The sequence below is a fragment of the Carcharhinus amblyrhynchos genome, chromosome 2 (assembly GCF_965287045.1).
Source record: "Carcharhinus amblyrhynchos chromosome 2, sCarAmb.v2.hapA, whole genome shotgun sequence".
Lineage (NCBI taxonomy): Eukaryota > Metazoa > Chordata > Chondrichthyes > Carcharhiniformes > Carcharhinidae > Carcharhinus > Carcharhinus amblyrhynchos.
In genome coordinates, this window is record NC_137325.1 from 77,825,564 (window position 1) to 77,839,744 (window position 14,181).

The 14,181-nt window shown below is 42.8% G+C and overlaps 1 long non-coding RNA gene across 1 annotated transcript in view; it reads left to right on the forward strand.

Annotated features, from left to right (window-relative positions):
- Positions 1-14,181, forward strand: part of LOC145361083 (uncharacterized) — a 43,895-nt gene that overhangs the window by 9,738 nt on the left and 19,976 nt on the right. The window lies entirely within an intron of this gene.

Below are 14,181 nucleotides of genomic sequence, written 5' to 3' on the forward strand. Positions count from 1 at the left end.
TTTCCTCTTCATGTTCCTCAAATAAAATTGTTACCTCCCAGTGCTCTACTAACCTAAACCAAAAATACTCTCTTTTGAATTCCTACAGTCTGGTTTACACCTGGCCTATAACAACAAGTCAGCCTTATTCAAAGACATTAAAATCTTGATTTAATTGCCCTGTGAGCTCAGTGGAAATTGAAGAAATACAGAAAAGGTGTTTCACTGCCCAGCATTACTCTGCCTTAATTACAGCTTCAACTTAATAGCATCAAGTGTTTTTTTTTAATCTTCCAACTTCAGTAGTCCTTTTGGTCTGTTATTAACTGAAAATATGATGTCAAATTGTGCTAAAATACAGTTTTGCAATTGAGATTTTTTTATATCAGGATCTTGCTGCCATCATAGAGTTGATGCTTTCAGGGCTAAATTCAAAAGAATGACATCCCATTTATACAAGCACAAAGACTCAGTAACAAGAAGTATCAAAACGTTTACTAAAATGGTAGTTTCATAGAAGTTGTGTCATGCACGAGCTCTCAAAACTGAGTGTAAAATTTTAAAACCCTCTCACTTCAAGTATTCATAAATTGTGAATAGCTGGGGTCCCAATACTGAACCCTGTGGTAACCCATTTGTCACTGCTTGCCACTTTGAAAAGCATCGTTTATTCCCACTCTCTGCTTCCTGTTTGCCAATTAGTTCTCTCTTCACGTCAATATATTATCCCCCAATACCATGAGCTTTAATTTTGTTCACTAATCTCTTGTGTGGGACGTTGTCAAAAGCCTTTTCAAAGTCCAAATACATAACATTACTGGTTCACCCTTGTCCATGCTGCTGGTCACATCCACAAAAAATTCCAGAAAATTTGTCAAGCACGATTTCCCTTTAGTGAATCCATGCTGACTTGGACTGATCCTGTCACCACTTTCCAAATGCTCAGCTATTACATTTTTAATAATTGACTCCAACATTTTCCCCACCGCCAATGTCAGGCTAACCAGTCTATATTTCCTGATTTTCTTTCTCTCTCCTTTTTTAAAACGTGGGGTTACATTAGCTACCCTCCAATCCACTGGAATTCTTCCAGAGTCTATAGAATGCAGGTAAATGATCACTATTTCTCGGGCCACTTCCTTGAGTACTCTGGGCTGCGGTGCTCTAGGGACTTACAGGTTTTAATCCCAACAATTTTCCCAATACAATTTCAGGACTAATAAGGATTTCCTTTAGTTCCTCCTTCATGCCAGACCTTCTGTCCTCTAGTATTTCTGGAAGATTATTTGTGTCCTCCTTAGTGAAGTCAGATCCAAAATATTTGTTCAGCTGGTCTGCCATCGCTTTGTTGCCCGTTATGATTTCACCTGCTTCTAACTGTAAGGAACCTACATTTGTATTCACCAATCTTTTTCTCTTCAAATATCCATAGAAGCTTTTGCAATCGGTTTCTATGTTTTCTGCAAGCCTATTCTCATATTTTATTTTCCCCTTCCACACCAAACCCTTTTCCCTCCTCTGCTGGATTTTAAATTTCTTCCAGTCCTCAGGTTTGTTGTTTTTTTGGACCAATTTATATGCCCCCTCTTTGGCTTTAACACTACACCTTATTTCCCTTGTGGATGAGCCACCTTCCCTGTTTAACTCTTATGCCAGGCAGGATGTACAGTTTAAGTTTGTCTCCATGTGTTCTTTAAATGTCTGCCATTGCCTATCTACTGTCTACCCCTTAAGTATCCTTTGCCAGCTTATCCTAGCCAATGTATGTCTTTTATCATCAAAGTTAGCTTTCTTCAAGTTCAGGACCCTAGTCTCAGACTTAACTGTGTCGCTCTCCGTCTTAATGAAGAATTCTACCGTATTATGGTCACTCTTCCCTAAAGGATCTCGCACCACAAGGTTGCTAATTAATCCTCTTTAATTACACAAAACCCAGTCTAGGATGGCCTGCTCTCTAGTTGGTCCCACAACGTATTGGTTGAGAAAATCATCCCTAATACATTCCAAGAAATCCTCTTCTATCGCATTGCTGCCAGTTTGCAATATGCAGATTGAAGTCACCCATGATAACTGCTGTACCCTTACTGCACTCATCTCTAATTTCCTGCTCAGTGCCATCCCCAACCTCACTACTATTGTTTGGTGGTCTGTACACAACTTCCACCAGTACTTTTTGTCCTTTCCACAGCTCCAACCATACAGATTCCACATTGTCCTACTGCATTCATCTCGTCTTCAATCAGCAACACTATCCATCCCCCCCACCCCCCACCCTTTCCTTTCCATCTATTTGTCTTGAATATTGAATACTTTTGGATGTTGAGTTCCCATCCCTGGTCACCCTAGAACAAGGTCTCCATGATCCCAATGACATCATATCCGTTAATGACTGTCTGTACAGTTAATTCATGCACCTTATTACAAATGCTCCTCGCATTGACAGAGAGCCTTCAGGCTTGGCACTTATTGCTGTCTTAGAATTATGATGTAATGTGACCCTTTTTGATTTTTGTCTTTGACTTTTCTGCCTTCCACTTTTCCCTTTATGGCCTTTTGTTTCTATTCCCCACTATACTTCCCCCTGACTTCCTGCACCAGTTCCCACCCCCCTGCCACATTAGTTTAAACCCTCCCCAACAGCACTCGCAAACAGTGCCCCCAGGACATTGGTTCCAGTCCTGCCCAGGTGCAGTCTGTCCGATTTGTACTGGGCCCACCTCCCCCAGAACTGGTTCCATTGTCCCAAGAATTTGAATCACTCCCTCTTGCACCATCCCTCAAGCCACGTATTCATCTTAGCTATCCTGACATTCCTATTCTGAGTAGCATGTGGCCCTGGTAGCAATCCTAAGATTACTATCTTTGAGGTCCTACTTTTTAGTTTAACTCCTAGCTCCCTAAATTCAACATGTGGGACCTCATCCTGTTTTTGACCTATCATTGGTGCCTATATGCACCATGACAGTTGGCTGTTCACCCTCTGCCTCCAGAACATCCTGCAGCAGCTCCAAGACATAAGAACATAAAGACTAGGAACAGGGGTCGGCCATCTAGCCCCTTGAGCCTGCTCAATAAAATCATGACTGATCTTTTCATGGATTCAGCTCCACTTACCCGCCGTTCACCATAACCCTTAGTTCCTTCACTGTTCAAAAATTTATTTGTCCTTGCTTTAAAAACATTCACTGAGATAGCCTCAACTACTTCACTGGGCAGGGAATTCCACAGATTCACAACCCTTTGTGTGAAGAAGTTTCTCCTCAACTCAGTCCTAAATCTGCTCCCCCTTATTTTGAGTCTATGCCCCCTAGTTATATTTCACCCACCAATGGAGACAACTTCTCTGCTTCTATCGTATCTATTCCCTTCATAATCTTAAATGTTTTTTTAAGATCTCCCCTTATTCTTCTGAATTCCAATGAGTATAGCCCCAGCCTACTCAGCCTCTCCTCATAAGCCAACCCTCTTCACTCCGGAATCAACCTGGTGAACCTCTTCTGCACCCTCTCCAGTGTCAATATAACCTTTCTCAATTAAGGAGACCAAGACTGTACACAGTACTCCAGATGTGGCCTCACTAGCACCTTATACAGCATAACCTCGTTGTTTTTAAACTCCATCCCTCTTGCAGTGAAGGACAAAATTCCATTTGCCTTCTCAATTACCTGCTGCACCTGCTAACCAACTCCTTGTGATTCTTGCACAAGGACACCTAGGTCCCTTTGCATAGCAACATGCTGCAAATTTTTACCATTTAAACAATAGTCCATTTTGCTGTTATTCCTACCAAAATGGATAACCTCATATTTACCAACATTGTACTCCATCTGCCAGACCCTCGACCATTCACTTAAACTATTTATGTCCCTTTGCAGACTTTCAGCGTCCTCTGCACACTTTGCTCTGCCACTCATCTCAGTATCATCTGCGAATTTTGACACACTACACTTTGTCCCCAGCTGCAAATCATCTACGATTTGCAGTTCTTTGAGGCACACCACTAGTCACTGATCGCCAACCAGAAAAACACCCATTTACTCCCACTCTTTGCTTTCTGTTAGTTAACCCATCCTCTATCCATGCTAATACATTACCTGGAACACTGTGCACCTTTATTTTATGCAGCAGTCTTTGGTGTGGTGCCTTGTCAAATACCTTCTGAAAATCCAAATACATCACATCCACAGGTTTCCCATTGTCCACTGCACATGTAATGTTCTCAAATAATTCCACCAAATTGGCCAAACGTGACCTGCCCTTTATGAACCCATGCTGCACCTTACCAATAGAACAATTTGTATCCAGGTGTCTCACTATTTCTTCCTTGACGATAGATTCAAACTTTTTCCCTACTACAGAAGTTAAGCTAAGCGGCCTATAGTTATCCACCTTTTGTCTGTCTCCTTTGTTAAACATCCTTAATCCTTGCACCAGGGAAGCAACGTACCATCCTGGAGTCTCATTTGCATCTGCAGAAACGCCTGTCTTCCCCTCATAATTGAATCCCCTATCACTATAGCTCTGTCACTCCATTTCTTGCCCTACGTTGTAGCAGAGTCACCCATGGTGCCATGTACCTGGCTGCTGCCACCTTCCCCTAGTGAGCCATCTCGCTGAACAGTATCCAAAACAATATATCTGTCTTAGAGGAAGGTTACCGCAGGGGACCCCCTGCACTGTCTTCCTACTCTTCCTCTGTCTGGTGGTCACCCATTCCCTACCCCCCTCAGTAATCGTTATCTGTGGTGTGATCAATTCACGGAACGTGCTATTGTGACTTCTTCAGCATCGCAGATGCTCCAAAGTGAATTCATTCCCAGCTCCACAGCCGTCAAGCGGTCTAACAGGAGCTGCACCTGGACACACTTCTTGCACGTGAAAGAGCCAGGGACACCAGAAGGGACCCTGAATTCCTATATCACACAAAAGGAGCATGACACAGGATCTCAGGCCATGACTTAACCATTAAGTTAACTTAACGACAAATACAATGTCAAAAAAAAAGAGAAACGACTTACCAGTCACCAGCCAGTCACTTATCTGCTGGTTGTGATGGCACAGTTCAATTTCTTTCTACTTCTCACTTGCCCTCAAGTCTCTGTCGCAGGTCTGTCTTTCCGCTCCCCAAAAAGATGAGAACCTCTTTCCCCTCAGCATCGAATTCCAGATTTCTGATATCCTCAGTCTGGCTGAATCTCACTCCAGCTGCAGTTTCTCTCCCATTGGTGTGCGCAAAGCATCCTGTTTCGAGATATCCACTAATTCTTTGGGCAATTCTTTTTGTGAAACAATCTGACAACTGTTGACATTTGTCAACACATTTTATTTTTTGGAATCTCCTTCCTTTCCAACATTTCTTTTATGCTCACAAGATCAATCCTCAATTTGTTTTCTGTGACACTCTTTGCTGAATGGACATTGCCCCAGGGTGAATGGCTATCTATATAGAATACTATATGAACTGTTTTTCCCGGTTGTCCCTTATAGAGGAGCTCCTTAAAAATACTTGATAAGTACATGGCCACATCTGCCGCTTCTACAAGTGTAAGCTTCTCTGAAGCTAAGGTGTTTTTAACGACTCTTTTTTATTTTCTTTGATTCGCATATAATTAAAAACATTCATTGTTTCTACTCACTAAAAATATAATTAATCCTGCTGGACTCCAATAGCCATTTGGAAGGTTAGCATGTGTACCATAACAAAAATGACTAATTTCATCCCTTCTGGTTCACCCCAATCTGGAAGCCTGAGCATACATTCTACTGAACTTAATTTATTCAACATCTTTTCTTTAATATGTTTCACCATGTTGCTCAATGCTAATACATCATAGATGAGTTTATATGCATAGCCAATTTAATCACCTAATTAAGCTACTTAATTGATCTGCTTTTGCCTCGGTTATACAGTCCGCCGTTTGTGAGGATCTGACCTGATTTATTGGATCTCATTAACATTCTGTCAGTAACAGTTAGAGTTATTCCCCTCTTAATCTACCTAATGTCCAACCCTTTTTGCTTGAAAGTCTCAGAAGCCTGACTTCCAATTTTGAATTCCTTTAAAATTTTATTTAGCACAGATTTCTGAAAGATCGCAGATGCATCCCCCCCACCCCCACCCTGCCACACACCCAAATATACATACATACACAGTTTTCCTTCAATGTATGAATAAAACATTGCTGGATTTACTTTTAGCTGAAGACAGCCAGTTTTTTGTAGGACAGACTAAAACTGAGAAATGCCACACCCTGAGTGCATCATCTGGTTAGTAAACACATTTGTGTACCTTCATAGGAACAGGAGTCGGCCATTTAGTCTGTCAAGCCTGCTCTGCCATTCAATTAGCACATGTAACACTGATAAAGTGTTACACATGAATGATCTTCTGTCTCAGTGCCGCTTTCCTGCACGACCTCCATATCACTTGATGTCACTTGTCTCCAGAAATCTATCAATTTCTATCTTGAATATGTTCAATGATTGAACTTCCACAGCCACTGGGATAGAGAATTTCAAAGATTCAAAACCTTCTGACTGAAGACATTCCTCCTCATCTTGGTCCTAAAGGACCTACCCCTTATCGTGAAATTAAGTCCCCCGATTTTAGACTCACCAGCCACGGGAGTCATTCAGTCTATCATGCCGGTAAATATTTTGTAAATTTCAATCAGGTCATCCCTCATTCTTCAAATCGCCAGGGAATACAGACTCAGTCTCCTCAACCTCTACTTATAAGACAATCTGACCCACATAGGAGTTAATTTGGTAAATCTCTGTTGAACTCCCTCTATAGCAAGTATATTCTTCCTTAGATAAGGGGACAAAAACTATATGCAGTATTCTAGGTGAGTATTATACAACTGCAGCAAGACATTTTTACTTCTGTACTGACCTCCTCTTATGATGAAGGCCAACATACCATTTACCATCTTAATTGCTTACTGCACCTGCTTTCTAGGTTCTAGTGACTTATGAAAAGTGACATCTAGGTCCCTTTGGACACCTGCACTTCCTAACCGTTTATCAATTAAGAAATATTCTGTCTTTCTGTTTTTCTACCAAAGTGAATAACTCCATACTGATTTATTTGCCATGTACTCATCTATTCAATTAGTCTGTCCAAATTCTCTTGGAACCTCCTTGCATCCTCCTTACAACTTTCATTCACACTCAGTAGATGTCACAGCAAAATTGAAAATATTACATTTAGTCCCCATATTCAAATCATTGATAAATATTGTGAATGGCTGTGTACCTAGCACTGATTCCTGCGGTACCCCACTAGTAATAGCCTATGATCCTGAAAATGATCCATTTATTCCTCCTTACTGCTTCCTGTCAACCAATTCTCAATCCATAACAGAATATTTCTTCCAATCCCATAAACTCCACTTTTATTTATAACCTCCTTTGTGGGACCAAATAATCCAAATACACCATACTCACTGGTTCTTCTTTATCAGTGTTACATGTCACATCTTCAAAAGAACGCCAAGATTATCAAACATGATTTCCCTTTCATAAATCCAAGATGACTCTGCTCAATTTTACCATTATTTTCTAAATGTTCAGTTATTGCATTCTTTTTAATGAATTCTAACACTTACCCTATTACTGACATCAAACTAGCAGGACTGTAGTTCTCCACTCTCCCTCTTCCTTCCTTCTTAAATAGTTGGGTTACATTTGTTACTTTTCACTCCACAGAAACCTTTTCAGAATCTAAAGAATTTTGAAAGATAATCACCAATGAATCCACTATTTCTATAGCAACCTTCTTCAACATTCTGTTGGGCTGAAACCCATCTGATCCAGGAGAATTATCAACCTTCAATCCAATTTTATTTTGAAGCACTACTTCTTTGCTAATATTAGTTTCTTTTAGTTTCACAAGTCCCTTTGTTGCCTATTATTTCTGGGAGATTTTCTGTATTTTCTTCTGTGATACAAAGTAACTGTTCAGCTTCTCTGCCATTTTCCTCTTCTCCACTACCCACCAGCTTGGGCCCACATTTGTCCTTGCTCATCTTTTACAATTCACAAACCTAAAGAAGCTTTTACAGTCTTCCTCAATGTTCCTTGCTAGTTTGCATTCATATCCTCTATGCCCTTTCTTAATCAGTTTCTTGGTCCTTCTTTTACAGGTTCTAAATTTATTCCAATCTTCAGGCTTGCCATTTTTCTGACATCCTATAAACGACTTCATTTGCTCTAATGCGATCTTTAATTTATTTTGTTAACCGCAGATGAGTTAACTTTCCTTTTCTGTGTTTGTGCTTGGACTTCCATAATTTCCCTTCTATACCTTTTGGAGGCCTTAAGAATATTTCTCTTTGAAATTGTTTCTCTTGCAAAGATGCTGTTTTGACATCACTGGGTTCACATTCTTATGAATTGATGTCACTAAGAGTGTTGGAAAATCTTCAACCTTACCTTTCCTGCAATTGAAGAATCTGCTGTAAATTTCTGGTTGACGAGTTGTTCCTCAAAGTCCCAAGCTACATGTCTGACCGAAGCTTTATATGTACCATCAAGAAGTACTTTCTCCATACTTATCCATCAATGGGACAATGCTGGATATCTTTTCTCTGGTGTGTCCATATAAAGACCAACTCTCTCCAGCTGTCAAGTTCTTTTTGCTTTGCCTCCTTAACCAAATTACCATCTAACTTGTTAGTAGCCACTTGAGCTTCTCTATCATAGGGGCTCCTAATTCTTGTGTCAGTCCTCACCTGTTCTCTGGTCCTTGCTTTTAAAACATAGAACATAAAAAAACTACAGCACAAACAGGCCCTTCGGCCCACAAGTTGTGCCAATTATATCCCTACCTACTAGGCTTACCTATAACCCTCAATTCTATTAAGTCCCATGTACTCATCCAGAAGTCTCTTAAAAGACCCTATCGAATTTGCCTCCAACACCACTGATGGCAGCTGATTCCACTCACCCACTACCCTCTGAGTGAAAAACTTACCCCTGACATCTCCTCTGTACCTATTCCCCAGCACCTTAAACCTGTGTCCTCTTGTAGCAACCATTTCAGCCCTGGGAAAAAGCCTCTGAGAATCCACCTGATCTATACCTCTCAACATCTTATACACTTCTATCAGGTCACCTCTCATCCTTCATCTCTCTAAGGAGAAAAGACCGGGCTCCCTCAACCTATGCTCATAAGGCATGCTACCCAATCCAGGCAACATCCTTGTAAATCTCCTCTGCACCCTTTCAATAGCTTCGACATCCCTCCTGTAATGAGGTGACCAGAACTCATCACAGTACTCCAAGAGGGGTCTGACAAGGGTCTTATAAGGCTGAAGCATCATCTCCCAACTCCTAAACTCAATCCCTCGATTGATGAAGGCCAGTACATCATACGCCTTTTAACCACATCTTCTACCTGCAAGACCGATTTAAGAGTCCTATGGACCCGGACCCCAAGGTTCTTCTGATCCTCTACACTGCTAAGAGTGAGTCTTACCCTTGATATTATACTCCTTCATTCCATTTGACCTGCCAAAATGGACCACTACACATTTATCCGGGTTGATGTCCATCTGCCACTTCTCTGCCCAGCCTTGCATCCTATCTATGTCACGCTGCAACTTCTGACATCCCTCCAAACTATCCACAACACCATCAACCTTGGTATCATCAGCAAACTTACCAACCCATCCCTCCACTTCCTCATCCAGGTCATTTCTTAAACAATTTATCCTATTAAATCTCTTGTCTTTATCTGGCCTACTACAACTCGACATGTCTCTCCTTTCACAAATTCTTGATCATTTCCTTGGGCTGTGATCACCATTAGGCCCACTGTCTGAACTTCTTGGCTTTACACATTTTTACTTCTTTCTGCCAGTGTGTAGATCTAATATTTTGCCCATTGTCTTCTACATTCAGCCAGTTTTTGTCTGTTCCTGTGGCCTTTCTTGTCCTTCCTACAATAGTGGCTTCCCTCCACTCACTAGCCCCTCCTGACAAATATGCCACCCTAGTTCCAACTTTTGGAAGTTGATCTTTGTGACAAGTGGCTCTATCCTGATCTTTACAAAGAACAAAGAACAACCCAGCACGGGAAACAGGCCCTTTGGCCCAACGAGTCTGCGCCACCATGACTTGATCTACTCTCAGTTAGCCAATTTTCTGTTACACTTTGTTGTCTATACAGGTTTTATGTGTGTAGAGTGCATGGTGCATCTGTTCCATCATCTGTTCAAGTTCTGTCAATGTATAATCAGTGCCAATACGCCACGTGGAATGGTCTCTCAGTTTGATTCCCATGTTACAAGATTATCATGTTGCCATCAGTGTCTATAAACTTTTTGTGGGCCTCTTCATTATTTCTGCTCTTTACTTTTATAGTACGCCATGTCCCTGGGCTTAAAATTAATTTTTGACCTCTTGATTCTGCATCTGAAAGATCATCTGATTTTTTTTCTGAAATCTTTGTCTTAATAATTGCTCTCCTCCCTGCATGCATGGCATTCATATGTTCTTCAAAAACTGAACTAATTATAATCCCCTCAAGCCAAGGGATGGTCTCACATTATTGAAGGTATTTTCAGATTCCTGCCATAAACTAACTGGTAGGGGTTGTAGTCCCCAACCATGAAGCATGTGCTGCGCATGCTGGAGCAATTGCTAATCTACAGCTTAGTTGGTCAGCTAAAATATTTCAGAGTATTTTGTTAATTCATAGCATGTTTCTCACATTTCCCATTGCTAAAAGAGCTCTCTGCTGCTGAAGCACTGCTGCAAGATTCAAATTTTCACACATACTCCTGAATTCTCCTCCATTGTCCTTTAAGAGTTAAGTTGGTGATCCCAGCCCCATTCCTCCCATATCTTACAATCTTTCCATTATCTTATAGATAATTACTTTTTTCTTTACTCCAAATAACTATTGGCAATCTAAAACTAGTCACTCTGTCTACAAAATGTAGAAAAAAATTTTTTTTCTGTACTCCATATTTTGAAATCCATTGCTACAGTTTCAAAGAACAAAGAACAAAGAACAACACAGCACGGGAAACAGGCCCTTCGGCCCAACGAGCCCACGCCGCCGTCCCATTGTCTCAGTGACCTATTCATGATTTTAGTCTACGCCTAATGTGCGAGGATCAGGGAGGTCCAATATAGGGACAATTTGTTACCCAATCAATCAGCCTAAAAGCGCATCTTTGGGATGTGGGAGGAAACCGGAGCACCCGGAGGAAACCCACGCAACCACGGGGAGAACGCGCAAACTCCCACAGACACAGGCCCAAATCCATGTGTCCGCACAGCAACAGAGATAGTCTCTGAGCTGTCATGTTGCCCTCAAGATGGTCCAGTTTAAGCACACTAACGACATGAAGCAATAGGCAACTCCCGAAGCAACATCCAAGAGCAGCCCACTACAACCTGCCGCATGCATGCCCCTTGCTGGTCAACAAGGTGGACTTAAATGCCTGTGGAGACAAAAAATTCATTATTAAACAGGCAAAGACTGTAACATCCCTGAGGCAAAAACGGAATCCCAAGCCTACAATGTTTAGTAAGGCCTGCTATATCCCCCTATATGTAGACCGCTCATGTGGCTGTCTAAGTGACTCTTAAACAACCCTAGCGTGCCTGCTTCCACCACCTTACTCGGCAGTGCATTCCACACCCCCACTACCCTTTGCGTGAAAAACTGCCCTCTAATATTTGTCTTATACCTAGCCCCCCTCACCCTAAGCCCGTGACCCCTCGTTCTATCCATTTCTAATAGCGGAAAAAGCTTACCACCATTTACTCTATCTATCCCCTTCATAATCTTATAAACCTCTATTAGATCCCCCCTCAGCCGACGTCTCTCAAGGGAAAACAGCCCAAGTTCGTTCAATCTTTCCTCGTAAGACAGCCCTTCCATACCAGGCAGCATCCTGGTAAATCTCCTCTGCACTCTCTCCAGGATCTCTACATCCTTCCGGTAGTACGGCGACCAGAACTGGACGCAGTACTCCAAGTGAGGCCTAACCAACGTTCTATACAACTGCAACATCAGACTCCTACTCTTATATTCTATACCCCTTCCTATGAAGGCTAACATACCATACGCTTTCCTCATCACATTCTGCACCTGCACCGACACCTTCAGGGACTTGTGCACTTGCACCCCCAGGTCTCTCTGCGTATCTATACTCGGGATAGTTCTACCTTTTATCGTATAACTCCCCTCCACATTATTCCGGCCAAAGTGCATCACCTCGCATTTCTCCGGATTAAATTCCATTTGCCATCTATCTGCCCAATCTACCAGCCTGTCTATGTCCTGTTGCATTGCCAGGCACTGCTCCTCAGTACCCGCCAATCCAACCATCTTAGTGTCATCAGCAAATTTGCTGATCACACCACCTACCCCCTCTTCCAAGTCATTAATATATACTACAAATAGAAGAGGTCCTAGTACCGAGCCCTGCGGCACACCACTGGTGACAGACCTCCAATTGGAAAAGGAGCCTTCCACTACTACCCGCTGTCTCCTCCTCCCAAGCCAGTTCTCCACCCATCTACATACCTGGCCTTGTATCCCATGAGCCTTCACCTTTTCTATCAGCCTACCATGAGGGACCTTGTCAAACACCTTACTGAAATCCATATAGACGACATCAACGGCTTGTCCTTCGTCAACTGTTTTTGTCACCTCTTCAAAAAATTCCACTAGATTCGTAAGGCACGACCTCCCTGTAACGAAGCCATGCTGCGTATCCCTGATCAGATTGCAGCGCTCCAGGTGTTCATACATCCTATCCTTGAGGATCCTCTCCATTAGCTTGCCTATAACTGAAGTCAAGCTCACCGGCCTATAATTCCCTGGGTTATCCCTCTGACCCTTCTTAAACAACGGTACTACATTTGCAATCTGCCAATCCTCTGGGACCTCACCTGTGTCCAAAGAAGAGACAAAGATTTGCGTCAGAGGCCCAGCAATTTCATCCCTCACCTCCCTTAGCAGCCTGGGATAGATGCCATCAGGCCCCGGAGATTTATCCGTCTTTATACTGTCTAAAAGTCCCAACACCTCTTCCCTCGTGATGACTATTTCCCTCAACGGATCCGCAAACTCCTCAAGCACAGCACCAGACATCAGGCCCCTCTCCTGCGTGAATACCGACGCAAAGTATTCATTCAAGATCTCCCCCATTCCCCCAGGCTCCAAGCATAGTTCCCCTCCTCTGTCCCTGAGAGGACCAATCTTCCCTCTAACCATCCTTTTGTTTCTAACATAGGAGTAAAATGCCTTAGGATTTTCCTTAATCCTACCCGCCAAAGCCATTTCGTGGCCCCTTTTTGCCTTTCTGATGCCCCTTTTAAGTTCTCTCCTACATTCTCTGTATTCTTCTAACGCTATCTCTGTCCTCAAATGCCTAGATCTAATGTACGCCTCCCTCTTCCTCCTGACCAGGTCCTCAATATCCCTAGTTACCCACGGCTCTCTAATCCTACCCTTCCCATCCTTCCTCTTGACCGGCACATGTCTTTCCTGCAAAGATTTTAGTTTTCCCTTGAGAGACTCCCACATACCCAGCGTCGACCTGCCATCAAACAGCTTACCCCAGTCCGTATCTTTAAGATCCTGCCTAATCCGGTTGTACCTAGCCCTCCCCCAGTTTAACACCCTCCCCTTAGGACAGGCTTCATCTTTATCCATTAATATCTTAAACCAGACAGAGTTGTGGTCACTGTTAGCCACGTGCTCTCCTACTTCAACGTCAACCACCTGCCCAGGCTCATTCCCCAGAACCAAGTCCAGTATAGCCCCCTCTCTGGTCGGGCTATCCACATACTGCTCCAGGGATCCTTCCATTACACACTGTACAAATTCCTCCCCGTCAGCACCCTCTGATCTCGGCACCTTCCAATCTACCCCGGGGAGATTAAAATCTCCCACTACCACCACCCTATTCTTCCTGCACTTATCTAGAATGTCCCTGCTTATCCCTTCTTCCACAGCCCTCGGGCTGTTGGGCGGTCTGTAGTACACACCCAACATAGTAACATCTCCCTTCCTATTCCTCAACTCCACCCATAGTGACTCGATTCCTATATCCTCTATACCTCCCTCCCTCTGCACTGCTATGATGCAATCCTTAACTAACAACGCCACTCCCCCACCTCTCAGCGACCCACCCCTATCACGCCTGAAGCACTTATACCCAGGAACATTCAACT